Source organism: Mustela nigripes, chromosome 10 (assembly GCF_022355385.1).
Source record: "Mustela nigripes isolate SB6536 chromosome 10, MUSNIG.SB6536, whole genome shotgun sequence".
Lineage (NCBI taxonomy): Eukaryota > Metazoa > Chordata > Mammalia > Carnivora > Mustelidae > Mustela > Mustela nigripes.
In genome coordinates, this window is record NC_081566.1 from 8,696,584 (window position 1) to 8,713,342 (window position 16,759).

The 16,759-nt window shown below is 38.2% G+C and overlaps 1 protein-coding gene and 1 pseudogene across 2 annotated transcripts in view; one reads left to right on the forward strand and one right to left on the reverse strand.

Annotated features, from left to right (window-relative positions):
- The window catches only part of AKT3 (AKT serine/threonine kinase 3), a 304,808-nt gene that overhangs the window by 23,329 nt on the left and 264,720 nt on the right, over positions 1–16,759 (reverse strand). The gene's annotated exons all lie outside the window — the stretch shown is intronic.
- On the forward strand, positions 15,431–16,385 carry LOC132026289 (zinc finger CCCH domain-containing protein 15-like; annotated as a pseudogene).

The window sequence follows — 16,759 nt, forward strand, 5'->3', positions numbered from 1 at the left end:
GAAGCAGGCTTCCTGGTAAGCAGGGAGCCCTGCTGGGGCTTGATCCCAGGGCCCTGTGATCAAGACATGACCCAAAAGCAGACTCTTAACCCACTGAGCCACCTAGGTGTCCCAGTGCTATTTTATTATTGAATCTTCATTCATTTGGTGGAAGAAACACTTCCTATATTCCAGGGCTGTTTTCAGAGCTAGGTAAGCACATGTATGTGGAAGCACCTTGCATACACTCTGAAACACTTTATTGAAAATATTAGTAATAACCATATTTTCACTTACTGAGAATCTACTAAGTGCCAGGCACTTTACACATCGTCTCTAATTCTCCAAATAGTCCTGGGAGGTAGTAGAATACTGGAAATGAAACAAGCTTAGAAGAATTTGCCTCGGATCCTGATCAGATTTCAACCTAATTTTTTTTTTTTTTTTTAAATTCAGAGCCCTCATTCTCGTAGCCCATCTCAATGGTAACCACAGAACTGTCAATAACAGCGGATTGTTCCTGTTGGTAACAGAATCGGGCTCCCTTGGGGCGCCTGGGTGGCTCAGTGGGTTAAGCCGCTGCCTTCGGCTCAGGTCATGATCTCAGGGTCCTGGGATCGAGTCCCACATCAGGCTCTCTGCTCAGCAGGGAGCCTGCTTCCTCCTCTCTCTCTGCCTACTTGTGATCTCTGTCTGTCAAATAAATAAATAAAATCTTTAAAAAAAAAAAAAGAATCGGGCTCCCAGCATCTAGTCTGAGTGGTGGTGCCATCACTGAGTGGTATAACATACGCTGCGTGTATTTTCTATTAAAACATATGATTTTTGATAAAAGGCATCTATTATACACTCACAGACTTGCATCTGTGTCCACCCATGAAGCCCGAGGCTAGGAAAAGAGTTCCAGAAAGAAGAAATGTGTCCTGGAGACCTAGGCAAGTAGCTGTGTGGTCTGAAGACTCACTCTGTCCCCAAGGGGATAATTCAACCATGAGGTTGCATAGAAATGCAAGTAGTCTGCTTATTTGTGTCTCCTCTGCCAACTGTTAGCAACTTGAGGACACGGATCTTCCCTTGAGATGTTCAGCAGGCTCCTAACACTTGGTACAAAGTAGATGAACAGCAAATGGTAGGTAAACACTGTAAAATATTCATATGAGGTCCTTTGGTCTTGCTGAGGTCTACTCAAATGGCAATGCAAATTACACATTTTCTAGGAGAGTCTCAGTTTTTTAGTAAGAGCTGGGCCAAGCAGGGAAGGGAAGAGCCTGGAGTTATCTCCTGGAGGTGCACAGAACTAACCATACATTCACTGCTAATTTGCAGAGTTCAAATAAGCTCTTCTATCCACACAGACTCTTTGGAATGCTGCACAAACGGAATTTGCGGGATACTTCTTTGCAGGAATAAAAAATGTTCCAGTGTCACTAGAAGCAAGGCTGTGTTTGACATGCAATAATGAATAATTAAAAATAGATACTAAGTTTTGCTTCTGTTAATGGCCAAGAAGCTCCTTTTGGATCAACCCTCCTGTAGATAATTATAAATAAACACTGGAAAAAAAAAATCCAAAGGTTCTGTGAAGCAACTAGGAACAGCTTTGTACCAGAAGGGAGTTGGACACTAGGAAGAAGAGACCGGAACTGGATGAATTCCCCACATTTGGGGCTCCTAACTCCATGCAGAGTTAAAATTTGGATGAGAGGCGCCTGGGTGGCTCAGTGGGTTAAGCCTCCGCCTTCAGCTCAGGTCATGATTTCAGGGTCCTGGGATCCAGCCCCGAATTGGGCTCTCTGCTCAGTGGGGAGCCTGCTTCCCCCTCTCTCTCTGCCTTTCTCTCTGCTTGTGATCTCTCTCTCTGTTAAATAAATAAATAAAAATTAAAAAAATTTTTTTTTGGATGAGAAATCCACAGTCTTCCATCGTGAAGAACCAGAGGCTTTGGGATAAGCACAGCAGCTTAAAGTAAGAAGAGGCGGAACCCCATATTCTGAATACAGTTTGCCCAAATCTCTGGCTGATTCCTGACATGCTTGCACAGGGAAGATTCGAAGCTCCCTAGGGAAGTCTAAATAAACCGACCTAAAATTTTAAATTACGCTCACTGGGGAGGGCACAGAAGTTGCTGTTTGAGTTCGGCCATGATAAACTGCCCACCAATACAAAAAAACAAAAAACAAAAACAAAAAAAACCCCACACCAAAAAACACCAATATTGTTTGTTGTAATCTAATAGAATTCAGAGGCCCTACTCTGAATTCTAGAGTAGAATTGAGTACCTCTTCTTTTCAATTCATTTTTAACAATGAAAAGAATTTCACAGGTAGGGACATGTGGAATTTGGTGTCCATTGGGCGGGAGGTGGGGAGGATGTTTGTAAAGCAGGGAGAAAAACAACGTGAAACCCAGAAGCATGAACTGGAGCCCACAGGACAGACCTAAGCCCACGTCATTTCTTACTGCCTCAGACCTTGATGGTGTGGCTCTGCCTCACAAGCTGGGAACATGCATCATGTGGCTGAATACACAGGCGGGCTGGCAGAGGGGAGAGCTACCCAGGCTGGCGGGGGGCTGGAAGCAGACAGGCCGGACCACTGCCTCAGGCTCTTGAGCTATCCTGAGACAATGCCACAGGAGAATTCTGGAAAATGTAGCTAGGCCTAGTCAGAGGGATTTATTCTAAAGCCATCACAGAAACCTAAGGATCTTGGAAGCAGCCAGTGAAACAGGCCTTGTAATTTACAAGGGAACACATAACTGAGAATGCACTCTCTACACTCACGATTTTACACTCGGTGAAAATCTTCAAGAATGAAAGCAAAATAAAGACGCCATCAGATAAAAGAATATAAGCTCCCTGCCTGGCAATGTGCACTATATCATTTGAGGGAAGTTCCTGGGGCTGAGGGGGAATGTCCCAGAAAGGAACCTGGTCTCCAAGGAATGAAAAGATGGGAGCGCTCGCTTACTCTGCTTCGGACAGCGGCAACAGTGACCGGTGACCTTACAAAAACACCCACTCCCATGGACACTTGACAGGGTGAACCGAAGCTATTTGAAAGGGTACAGGGAAAAAAAATAATAGAAATTCTAACTTGGCATCTGGACAGAGGTGAAGGCTGATGTTCAAATGGAACATAGTAGTTTAAGGAAGGAACCAAAGACTTAAAATTAAGACAGCAAAGTGTGGAAGATCCCCATCGGCCCCTTTGCCACAAGACATTATTTCATTAGGTCTCTCTCTGCAATTCCCACTGCAGACTATAATAAAATTACTCATTTAAACAGTTGCCATTTTGCTGAAATGAGTTATCAAATAAGTGACCAAAGTAAACTATGAAGTACCTAAATCACTCTCTAAAATCAAGTTTTCTCTTCTCTTCTGAAGGAAACCTCTGGAAAATAAGTACAAATGTGATAAGCGGAAGGCAGATCAAAATGAGGTAAAATTTTAATAAGATCAGAATAAGCCAAACATTCAAAATCAATCTTCCCTAAAAGCCTCTTTCCTGATCCTCACTGTTTTGTAGTATTATTTTTTGCTTATGAAGAATAAAGCTTCAGCAGTCTGCATAAACTTCCGGAATCTTCTGCATCAGCTGGACCCACACCTACTGGCTGGCACCCCTGCCCTGTCCCCAGTGAGGGTTTTCTCCAGTGCTCGTGAGGCAGCCCCTCCTCACGTGGCTCATGTAGACCTCACACATTCTTCTCACTCTACGGAGGCAGGACTCCTGCGGTAAAAGTAGGCCTTCAGGCAGTAACTACTCCGGCTTCCAGACCAAATATTTATAAAAACATTTGGTTCAGTGGGCATTCCCATTTCTTTCCCATCAATGACACGATGACAGTGCCCCACCTCTTCCACAAAGACTAATCCCTTTGGCTAGCCTTCACAGGTCTTGCTTTTTCCTTATGTCTTACTTTTCCCCCGTATTTATCATCATCTCACGTCTTATAATATCTGGATTGTACATCTTACTATCTGTATATAACCTTACTTTTTTCCTATATATCTCCACATCCAGAGCCCTGATTGGCTTTCCCCCCAGTACATGAGCAATACGAAAGAAAACACACATCTAATCCATTCCGTGGGCTGTTTCCCATTTTGCTCCTGCTCCCTCCTTTATCCTTCCATTTACTTGAAAAGCCTATGCTTGGTGCTTCCACTTCTTTTACCTCCCGCTTCACTTACAAAACTTCAAAAGAACTATTTTGAGCATAAAGGAAAGAATAGAAAATAATATAAAATGACAACCAGATCTAAGTAACAGATGTTAACATTTTGTCATATGTACTTTGAAACTTTTTTTAAGATATAAAACATGGAGATGCAGCTAAAAACCTATTGCTTTCCCCTCACTAATATTCACCCCCCCCCTTTTTTTTTAAGATTTGTTGTTGTTGTTGTTTATTTATTTGACAGAGATACAGCAAGAGTAGAAACACAAGCAGGGGGAGAGGGAGAAGCAGGGTTCCTGCCAAGAGGGAGCCCGATCCCAGGACCCCGGGCCCATGACCCCAGCCGAAGGCAGCAGCTTAATGGCTAAACCACCCAGGCACCCTTATTCACCCATTTTTAATCCCCAAATCACAATTATATATGGCTCAAGCAAATACTGTGGTGCTATTTCTTTGTATCATTTGCATGCAAGTTCTTACCATTTTCACCCATATATAGGCCATCACAGACATAATTTTCTTTAGTTCATTTTCAGTTTTACAATGTATCATTCCCTAAAGTATCTTAAATAACTTGATTTTTTATGTTCATGTATTTTTTTTAAAAGATTTTATTTGACAGAGATCACAAGTAGGCAGAGAGGCAGGCAGAGAGAGAGAGGGGAGGAAGCAGGCTCCCTGCTGAGCAGAGAGCCCCATGTGGGGTTTGATCCCAGGACCCTGGGATGATGACCTGAGCCAAAGGCAGAGGCTTTAACCCACTGAGCCACCCAGGTGTCCCTGTTTATGTATTTTTGGGATTTGCGAATAAATACTTATAAACCAATCAACCAAATGATATTTATGAATCCAACTTACTCATTTTTTATTCAGTATAGTACTGCACTGTAAAAATAAGACAAATGTTAATTATTACATATTCCACTATCAGAGATCTATTAAGTTTGTTTTTTTAAATTACATATCCCTTATTTCTTATTTTTATTATCTTATTTTTATTAGACTCTATGAATAACACTGCCTAGGGGTGTCTGTGTGGCTCAGCTGGCTAAGAATCTGACTCTTGGTTTTGGCTCAGGGTCATGGGATCAAGCCCCACATTGGGACCTCTGCTTAGCTGGGGGTCCACTTGAGATTCTCCCTCTCCTTCTGCCCTTCTCTTTCTCAAATAAAATAAATAAAATCTTTTAAAAAATAATATAAAAAAACCACCATGAATGTGTTATTGATAGATATCATCTTCCTTACCTTTAAAGAAAATTTTGTAATATCCAACCATTAAGTATAATGTTTGTAGAAAAAATGTTGATAAAAACTTACTTAAAGAAGATTCACTTTGAGGTTACTAACAGTGTTTTAAATATATCTGTAAAACTCATGAATGGTTTCTACTTTCATTTTCATGAAAAGATTTTCTATACAGATTGAGATGGTGCTGTGGGTTTCTTCCTTAATCTCTAAATGTGATGAATAACATAAAATTTTTCTAATCTAATCGTATTTCAAGAACAAATCTAACATGGATATAAGAACATAAATATTGTGATGCAATATTAGAAATAACTTCAATATTTTACTTAGAATACTTAAGTTCTGTTCACAAATGGCCTACAATTTTTTTTTCTTGTAGGAGTCTTATCAGGGTTACCAAAGGTTTATAAAATAAGTTTAAGAAGCATATAACCCTCTTTCTTTCTTAGGAGCAGCTTGTATAAAATCTTTCTAATGATAGGGATTATCTTCTCTTTGGATGTTTAATGGAGATTACCTGAAAGACTCATCTGGGCTTGTACTGGTGTTTTTGTGTTGGGTAAAAACACCGGAGCTGGAGAGAAGACAGATTTTATACTAATTTAACAATGAAATGTTTTCACATTTTTCTTGAGTCAGCAGATAATTTACAGTTTGCTTAAAATTATCCATTAACTTTTTTAATAAACAGTATAAAAATTATCTGTGGTAGTTGAATTACATTTTCATTTCTATATTTCTGTATCTCATTTTATTTTATTTTATTTTAAAAGATTTTATTTATTTATTTATTTGACAGATAGAGATCACAAGTAGGCAGAGTGGCAGGCAGAGAGAGAGGAGGAAGCAGGCTCCCCGCTGAGCAGAGAGCCGATGCGGGACTCGATCCCAGGACCCTGAGATCATGACCTGAGCCAAAGGCAGCAGCTCAACCCACTGAGCCACCCAGGCGCCCCTCTGTATCTCATTTTAATTCCTAATATTTTTCTTGAATAATTCTGAGATTTGTCTACTTTACTAGTCTCTTATACAACTGCATTTTCTTGATCGTTTCAAATGTTTGCTTTCTGTTTCATTCATTTGTACATTTACATTCACTCGGTTCTTCTACTCACGCTCAATGTGATTATTCTACTGTTGAATTTCCTCCCCTAATTTGATTTGGAAGCTGGCTAATTTTGGATCTCTCTGCTTTGTTTGCCCGTCCCCACCCCTGTGCAAGTATTTAGGAACTGTCTTACTGCGTTTCATAAATTTCACTGCCATTCAACTCTAGTATTTCCCGATTTCCAATGCAGCTACTTCATAATCCGTGACTTATATTCAAGATTATCTTAAAGATTTCAAACATTTGTGGTTTAGAGAAGTATTTCTTTGTTGATTACTCCTAGTTTTATTGCAATTTTATTGATCACAGAAAACAGTGAGCGACATAGCTCCTTTGTTTTCTATTGAGGCTTGATCTGATGCTTTAAAAGACCTAAATGTTTTAAGCTACAGACCAATATACCCACAAGCACTGATGCAAAAATCCTTAACAAAATAGAAGCACGGTGAATCCAGGAGCATATTACACAGGTTGCGCACAACCATGTTCATAAGGATTGCACAGATTCTGTAATACCACTGATTGTTACTGTCATCGTAACAATCTACAAACACAGGGTGTCTCTCCCTTTACCCCAGTCTTCTTTCACCTACTTCAGCAGTATTTTATAGTCGGCAGCGTGTAACTTGCACCATTGTGATTCTACTTATTCCTAAGTATTTTATTCTTTTTGATGGTACTGTAAATGGAATTGCTTTAATTTGCTTCCCAGATTGTTCATAGCTTAATATATACAAATATAAAGTATTTTTTTTGGTGTTGATTTCATATCCTGAAATGTTGCTGATCTGTTTATTAGCTTTAGAGGGTGTGTGTGTGTGTGTGTGTGTGTTCTCCTTGGGGTTTTCTACATCTGTAAAGAGAGGTAGTTTTACTACTTCCTTCCAATCTGATTGCTTTTTATGTTCTGTTCTCATTGCTCTGACTTCAACTTCCAGTATTAATGGTGAACAGGTGTCGCAAGTGAGCATCCTTGGTCTCTTCCTTATCTCAGGTGAAAGCTTTCAGTCTTTCAACACCAAGTATGATGTCAGCTGTAGGTTCATCTCTGGCCTTTATCCTGTTGAACAAGTTTCCTTCTATTTCTAGTTTTCTCAGTTTTTTTCTTACTTGTATGTTTTTATGAATCGGTATTTTATGAATGCTTTTTCTGCACCAACTGAGATGATCATGTGGGTTTTTTCCTGTATTAATGTGGGGTATTTCATTGATTAATTTTAGTCTGTTGAACTGTCTTTCCATTTCCGGGATAAAACTCCCTTGATCGTGGTGTACAATCCCTTTAATATGCTACTAATTGGTCTGCTAAAATCTTACTGAGGAATTTTGTATCTATATTAGTTAGGAATATTGGTCTGTAGTCTTCTCTTCTTGTAATGCCTTTGTGTGGCTTTGGAATCAGGATAAAGCTGGCCTCACAGAGTTAAAAAGTATTCACTCCTACAATTTCTTGCAAGAGTTTGAGAAGTGGTGGTATTTCTTCTCTAAATATTTGATAGAATTCTCCAGTGAAGCCATCTGGTCTTGGGCTTTTCCTTGTTGGGATTTTTTGATTACTGATTTAATTGCCTTATTAGTTACAGCTTTACTCAGATTTCCGATTTCTTCTTGAGTCATTTCGGTAGTTTGTATATTTCTAGGAATTTTTCCATCTCATATAGGTTATCCATTTTTACATGTACATCTGTTCAGAGCATTCTCTTATAGTCCTTTTTTTATTTCTATAAAGTCAGTAGTAATGTCCCTATTTCATTTGTGATTTTAGCATCTGATTTTTTTCCTTAGTATATCTAACTAAAAGTTTGTTAATTTTATAGATATTTGCAATCAACTTCTTAAAAAATTTTTCTTTATTGTTTTTCTATTCTCTTTTTCATTTGTCTCTAATCTTTATGCCAAAAATTGGCTAAGCTAGATGAAATGAGGAGGTAAATTTATCAAGAAGATGTAACAATCTTAAATTTGGGAGCATCTACAAGTAGAACTTGAAGATTAAAATAAAGCAAAGCTGACAGAACTAAAAGAGAAATAGTCAAAGCCATAATTACCATTGAGGGTTTTCTTCTTCCTTTCTTAGTAACTGATAATAAGTAAACAGTTAATCATTCAGTAAAGATGTAGAAGACTTAACACTATTAATTCACCTGACTTAACAACTGACATTTACAGAACACTGTAAATGACAAGAGAATACATATTCTTTCCAAATGCACGTGAAACATTCATCAATATACACCATATTTCATAAAACAAATCTCAAAAATTTAGAATATTTAAAATATACAAAGTATGTTCTTTAAGAACAGAATTAAACTTGAGATTAAAACAGAAGGACAGCTCAAAAATGTCCAAATATTATAAATCCATCAATACACTTCAATAACTCATATGGTCAAAAGAAGAAACCATAAGGGAAATCAGAAAACATTTTGAAACAAATAGTCACAGTATGACATAAAAAAACTTATAGGCTATGCTCAGAGCTAGAGTTGCTCAGAAGTAAATATATAGCACTATAATGCTGTATTAGAAAAGAAGAAAAGATTCAAATCTAAGTTTAAACTTAATAAATCAGAAAAAGAAGAACTAATTTAAAAAACAAGCTAAAAGAAATAGAAAAAAGAAATCTAGACAATAAATGATCAACTCAATGTCAATTAATTCAACAATCAGACAAAATTTTAAAATTTGTAACTAGAAGTGTTCTATATCCATTAGAGACTGAATTTCTTTAGTCTGGGCTTAGACAGATTCACAGGACATTCTACATTTAAAGATGAAATATACCAGTTCTATGCAAAATCTTTCATAAAAGAGAAGAGAAGGAAATACCACTCACTTTTGGTCTCTAGCATTATCCTGATTCTAAAACCAGATGGTTAATACATTTAAAAAAAGTATAGCCTACTATTTTCCATTATATGCAAAATCTTTGACAAAATGTTAACAAAAAAATTCAGCAATGCATAAAAAATACATACCATAATTGGGGTTAATTTGAGGTGTGTAAGCATAGACATAATATTAAAAAAAATCAATGTGATTCACCATATTAACAAACTAAAACAGAAACATCACAACTTTGTCAGTGAATGCAGAAAGCAGCATTTTGACAAAATCCAGCACCCATTCATAATAAAAATGTTCAGAAAATAGAAGAGTGGAAAATTTTGTCAATCTGAGAGATGGTGCACATAAAAAAAACCCTACAGCTAGTATCACAGTAACTGGGGGATATGTTCATGCTATAATAATTAAATGTCTGTTCTCACCATTTCTATATGACGTTGTTCTGGTGATCCTAATCAGTGCAATTATGTAAGAAAAAAGAAATAAAAGGCATACAAATTGAACTATCTCCTAAAAAAGGTATTATCACTAGCAAATAAGTTTTAGCCTCATAAACTAGCCTGATAAAACACATAAAATCTCTGCTAGAAACCTATTTACCTCCATTTCTTCAGTTTCTTTTACCCAGTACATAATGTTTGACTTTCAAGACAAAACTACAAGGCATAGTAAAAAAATAAAACAAACAAAACACAAAAAAACAACAGTTTCACAATAAAGAGCAAGCACCAGGACCAGCCTCAGATATGGCAAAGATAGGCAAAGATGCTGGAATTACCAGACTAGGAATTTAATTCATCTAAGAAAATATAGTAAGTGTTTTAATGGAAAAATTGCACTACATACAAGAACATATGGGTAATATAAGTGAAGAAATGTATTCTCTAACAAAGAATCAAAAGGAAATTGTAGAAATAAAAAATACATCATCAGAGAAATTAAGAATGCCTTTGATGAGCTCATTAACAATTAGGGCATGGCCAAGTACAGAATCAGTGAGCTTGAAGAAATGGTAATGGGAACTTTCAAAACGGAAATGGAAAGAGAAATAAGAATTGTGAAACAGTAATAAAAGGTGTATGTAATGGAAATATAAGAAGGAGGTTAAAGAGAGAAAGCAGAATATCTAAAGCAATAATGACTGAGCATTTTCCAAAATTAGCACTAGCCAACAAAACAGTATCTCCTAATTTCAGAGAATATGACTCAGCATAGAGTCCAAAATCTACATATAGCCATATTATATTCAAATTGCAGAAAATCAAAGACAAGGATAAAATCTTAAGAAGCCCCCCAACACACCCCAAAAACCCCATCTATAGAGGTTCAAACAAGAATTACATTAGATTTCTCTTCAGTAACCATGCAAGTAAGAAAAAATAAATGGAGTAAAATACTTACTTTTGAAAGAGAAAAACATTGACCTAGAATTCTGTATCCAGAAAGATCATCTTTCAAAAATAAGAAATAATACTTTCCTAGACAAACAGAAATTGAGGCAATCTGTCACCAGTAAACCGACCTTGCAAGAAATGTTAAAGAAAAAAAAGAGTTCAGAGGCGCCTGGGTGGCTCAGTCAGTTAAGCGTCTGACTTCAGCTCAGGTCACCATCTCCGGGTCCTGGGAATAGAGCCCCGCATCCACTCCATGCTCAGCAGGGAGACTCTCTCTCACCCTCTCTCTTTGCCCCTCCCCCTGCTCATGCTCGCTCGCTCTCTCAAATAAATAGAGTCTTTAAAAAAAAAAAAGTTCATCAGAAAGAAAAAAAATGGTAGAAACTTAGTTCTAAAGGAACCAACGGAGGTAAAATAACTTTTTTTCTCACCCCTAATTGATTTAACAGAAAACAGTTTGTTCACAATAATAATGCAAGAATGTGTACAATAACTATAGTTTATGGATGAGTGATATTAATGAGTGATGTTACTAGGGACAGGAAGGAGGAATTAGGAATACTGCTTTAATGTACTTGTACCATCATGAAAAGGGACTTCAATTAGTTATAAATATATACTGCAACCTTAAAGGAAAGCACCAAGACAGTTTAAAAAGAAGTATAAATGATATGCTAAGAGAGGAGAAAAAGATGCATTCTTAGGAAATGTTCAGTTAAAACCAGAAAAATCACAAAAAGAATGGAACACACAAAAAGAACCAAAGGACGGGACAATGAATAGGAAGCAGTAACAGATATGGTAGGTAATAATCCAACTATGGCAATAATGACTTTAAATTTCAATGGCCTAAAAACACCAACGAAAAGACAATGACTGCCAGAGTATATAAAAAACAAGAACCAACTACATATTATTTACAAGAAATACACTTTCAACGTAAAGACACTGAGAGATTAAAAGTAAAGGGATGGAGGCAGACATACCATGCTGACACTTACCAAAGGAAAGCTGGAATAGCTACACTAATTTCAAGCAGAGCAGACTTCCAAGTAAGGAAAATTATCAGAGACAAAGAGGGACATTACATCATGATAAGGTGGCAAATTCTCCAATATGACCTAAGAATCCTTCATGTGTATGCATCTAACAACAGAGATTCAAAGTACAACTGACGAAAACTGATAGAGGAACAAGGAAAAGCAGATTAACTCCGTATTACACTTGGAGACATCAAGATCGCTCTATCACTACCTGACACATCTGGTAGGCAGAAATTTACTAAGGACATCACTGAACTGAAAAGCACTGTCAGTCAGTTAGACCCAATTGACATTTATGGACTACTTCATCCCAAGACAGCAGAACACACACTCTTCTTAAGCTCACAGACCATTCACCAAGAAAGACCACATTCTAGGCCATAAAACACACCTTAACAGACTTAAAAGAACAGACATTCAAGGGAACGTTCTCAGGCCACAGTGGAATTAAACTGGAAATCAAAAAGAGAATGACAACAAAACAAACTGAGGGTTGCTGGGGGGAGGGAGGTTGGGAGAAGGGGGTGGGGTTATGGGCATTGGGGAGGGTATGTGCTTTGGTGAGTGCTATGAAGTGTGTAAACCTGGCGATTCACAGACCTGTACCCCTGGAGATAAAAATATATGTTTATAAAAAATAAAAAATTAAAAAAAAAAGAGAATGACAGCTCCAAAACCCCAAACAGTTAAGAGTTTAAATCATAATATACTGAAACAACACACGAGTCAAACAGGAAGTCTCAGGAAAAAAAATTGAAATATATTGAACTAAATGAAAATGAAAATACAATTTATCAAAAATTTGTGGGATGCAGTGAAAACAGAACTTAAAGGAAAATTTATTGCACTGAATCCATTCATTAGAAAGGAAAGATCTGAAGTAACAGTCTAAGCTTACAGCTTAGGAAACTGGAAATAGACGAGCAAATAAAAACTGTGGTAAGGGAAAGAAAGAAATTTCAGAGCAGAAATCAATGAAACTGAAAACAAAATTGATGAAGAAAACCAACAAAACCACAAGCTGCCTCTTGCCAGTCCAACTCTGCCACACTGAGCAAGAAACTGTATTTCTGCGAAGTCCCCTGGCATTTCTGACAGTGTTCTGTGCTTGCGGATATGCTGCTATTTGGTGCATATTTTTTCATTTTGGCAAAAATGATCTTTCACATTTCCTATTTATGTATTGCAATCAACTTTGCCCCAAATTATTGTTGTTATCTATTTACTTTTGAGAACATCTGACTGCTTAATCTCTGTTCATCCTCTTATTTTTTTTCACTTTTCTGGGTAGTTTTGTTTCAGGTGAGATTCTTTTAAGGAAACCTACTGGTATTTTGTTTTAACCCAATCTGAGGGATCTTAAAACTGTGGCCATTTGCATTTCATGCCATAACCAACATCTGGACAGCTGTCTGTCTTCTTTTATATCCTCAGTACAATGCCTCATGATCAATGGAAGACAGTAATTTTAATGTTAAACTGCAGGAGTGTTTGGTAGATATTTGGAGCCCATCTTTCTTTGATCCAAAGTTTAAAAATGGGTCATTGTTTGAGCAGGGAAGGAGCATATCATTGTGGAGCTCTTAGAGGCATAATGTAGCTGACGATCCATCTTCTGTTAGTGCCCATGTTGTGCTTGACTTTGCTTCATGGACGAACACCACAGTGATCGCTAACACCTGCGTTAACTGCCACAATCATCAATCTCATCAAGATGAATTTTTCAGTCAGAAAAGTGTCCCTGCAACTTTTGCATGATTCTTCACAAGGGATTCTGATATACTTTATAAAAATGCGTCCTCAAACCAACTTCCATTCCTGACTGTGGATATTTTCCAACACTCAATCCTGGCTCTCACTGTCCTCACACCACCCTCTGGACCGGGTTTTTTTTTTTTTTTTTTTTTTTTTGGACAGAAAGAGAGTGAGAAAGAGAGAGCACAAGTAGGGGGAGGGGCAGAAGGAGAAGCAGACTCCCCACTGAGCAGGGAACCTGAGGTGAGACTTGATCCCCACACCTGGGATCATGACCTGAGCCAAAGGCAGACACTGAGCCACCCAGGCGCCCCATCCCAGGCTCCCTTTTTCTTTCCCATCAATTTTTCTCATCCCTTCCCTGCTCACAGAGGAAATCCACTCCCACAGCCCCTTTTTAAGCAGGTTTCCAGATAGCCATGTCAAATGCTGTCCTCACTTCCAGTGCTAGTCCTATATCTCTAGCCACTAGATAACTGCATGTGGAATGAAATCTTACCCTCCCTGCGCAATTTCTCAATGAGGTTCTCTTTTCCGAACTCTACCACCTAAAAGTTTATCCTAACAAAAGCTGAAAGGGTCCAGTCGTGTTCTGTCAGTGTCCTAGTTGAGTAGGTAGGTAGGTGCATCAAGTAAACAGGAACTAAGCTTGCAGGAAACTACAGCAAATCAGCAGGCGCCCTGCTCCACTTTTTGCATCCAGTTTCAGTCTACCCTGAACTGCGCGCAGGTTCTTCCCAGTCAGCAGATCTTCCTTCGTTCATGGCTACTTGATTCATTCTCACATTGGCCTCCGCTTCTGAAATGTCACATTCCCATCGTTTCCTTGCCTTATATTTCCTTCAAACATGTTCTTTTTCCACGAATCTTTCCAAGCCCAGGGAGTCATGTCTGAGAAGTGGAGCTAAGTGAACGAGCCTTAGAATAAAGGCTGAAGAGAAGCAATGAACCCAAAACCAGATACCAGATGGAAGCAAGGATCTACATAAAGGAATGGAGAATGCTAAAAGTGTAAATACACAGTTTTAGTCACATCAAAATATAACTTGTCGAGAGCAAAATACAGTTCTCATGTGCTATGACGCTGATGACATGTGAAAGTAAAATGATAGCATAAAGAACGGAAGAGGAAACAAATGTGCTGTGAATGTGATGTGGTTCTAATATTAATTAAAGGCAATCTGTGAAAAGATAAGCTTGTGTATGGCAAACTCTGGAAACAACCTCAAAACAATAAAGAGAAGCTGTATAGCTAATAAGACAAGAGCCAAGATAAAACAGAATCATAAAATATTCGATAAATCTCAAAGCAGGCAGATGAAGATAAAGAAAGGAACAGATAAAAAAAAATGGAAAGAAAAAAAATCCCAAGATGATAGATTTAAATCCATAAATGAAAATGGGCTTCAGAGTCCATTAAAAAATCCTATGTTACCTATGTAACATAGGATCTGGCCCCTCCTGCTGTGAGGCCAGATCCCCTGACAGTATCCAGCTGGGTTTAAGTCTGGCTGGTGCCACCTGTCTCTATAATGCCCTCCAAGAAACAAGAGTTAGGGTGTGGGTAGCAAAAAGATGGAGGAGAAAAATAAAGAGAAAATTATTGAACATAAAATTATATTTTTCAAAGAGAGAGAGAGAGAGAGAGAGAGGGCGCGCGCGCACGCGTGTGTGTGTGCCGTGGGAGAAGGACAGAAAGAGAGGGATCAAGAATCTCAGGTAGGCTCCATGCTGAGCCCCAAGATGGGGCTCGATCTCATGACCCTGAGAGCGTGACCTGAGTTGAAATTAAGAATCTGACACTTAACCAACTGAGCCACCCATGTGCCCCTAAAATTTTTGATCTAAATAATACATGGGCAAAACAACTTAAGTTTATCAAAGCTGTCAGTCATCAAGTTCAATTTAGTCAACAAAATCTACATCACATAGCATAAAGTGAAGCTGAAAAGAAATTGAAGAAAGATGAAAAGAAGAAAGAAATGCAAGAGCTAAATGAACTATTCAAACCTGTACTTTTGCTCAAAAAATAATTAAAGGTGCAGATCCTAATCTGTGGTATGTGTGCCCTTCAAGCAAGGGCAGTGAACTAAGGGAGGTAAGCATAAGTTGGCTCATGATGTGACTGGTGAGAAAATGTAATGCAAGAGGTAAAAAACTTTAAAAAGACAGTATGGATAATTGAGGTGAGAGAAAACTGCAGAGAGTGAACAAAAAGTACAGCAAAGTGGAAAAGAGAAAAAAAAACCAAAAACCCTCAAAGAGTGTGCAAACATTTTCTTGAAGCTTTGGAAGACAACAAATATGGCTGACTTTGGGTATGCCCTGGAGGGGATGATACTTGTTCATGTCATCATGCATTTCTTCCTGGATTTGTGGTGAAGAAAGATATAAGAAGGAAGAGAAAGAAAATGAAATTTCTTAAGATACAATTGAAAGAGACGTTCTGTGCCCTAGGTTCCACTGTTACCAACATCACCCTAACATTTTCGTGCATGAGAGGAAAGGAAAATAAGGATGAACTTGCGCAAGAGAAGGAAAGAAAGCAGACTTCGAAGCAGAGAAAGCACTGGTGATCATGGCCATGGGGTGCTGGAATTTTGTCCTGCTTGGGCTGATGAGCACGAGGAAGCAGACAGCATCTGTGATACACAGACAACCAGTGAAGGGGATGATTCAGTGCACACAAACAGAGTGGACGTAAGCCCGTATATCCCAAGAGGTGTGGATGAGAAAGGCAGTACCGTAGCTAGTTCTGAAAACTCATGTACTTCAAAAAACAATGATGCCGAGATTCCAGAGGTAGGGCTGAAGTGGTGAAGGAGGCAATGTGGAAACAGCATAACAAAGGGAAGAGACAGGAAAACGGAGCCAGGGATGCTGGTCCCATTGATGAAAATCTCTATACTGCTGAAGACTCAGATAAACTAGAAGAATTAAACACAGCGGAGCCAGAAAAACAATACAAAAACATGTCAATGAAAACAGTATGCCAGTTCAGCAGGAGTTGAAACGGACTACAGTCATTTTTTTTTCCACACCAGAATTCTTCAACAGGGTGTCTCTTTCCCGTGCTGGTTCCAAAAGGCTTAACCTCCCTCAAAAAAGGGGAACTCTCCCTAAGTCTTGTCTTCTGACTTTGACTACATCTCATGGTAAGTTCAGAGTAGTTAATGGTGAATTGAAAATATAAT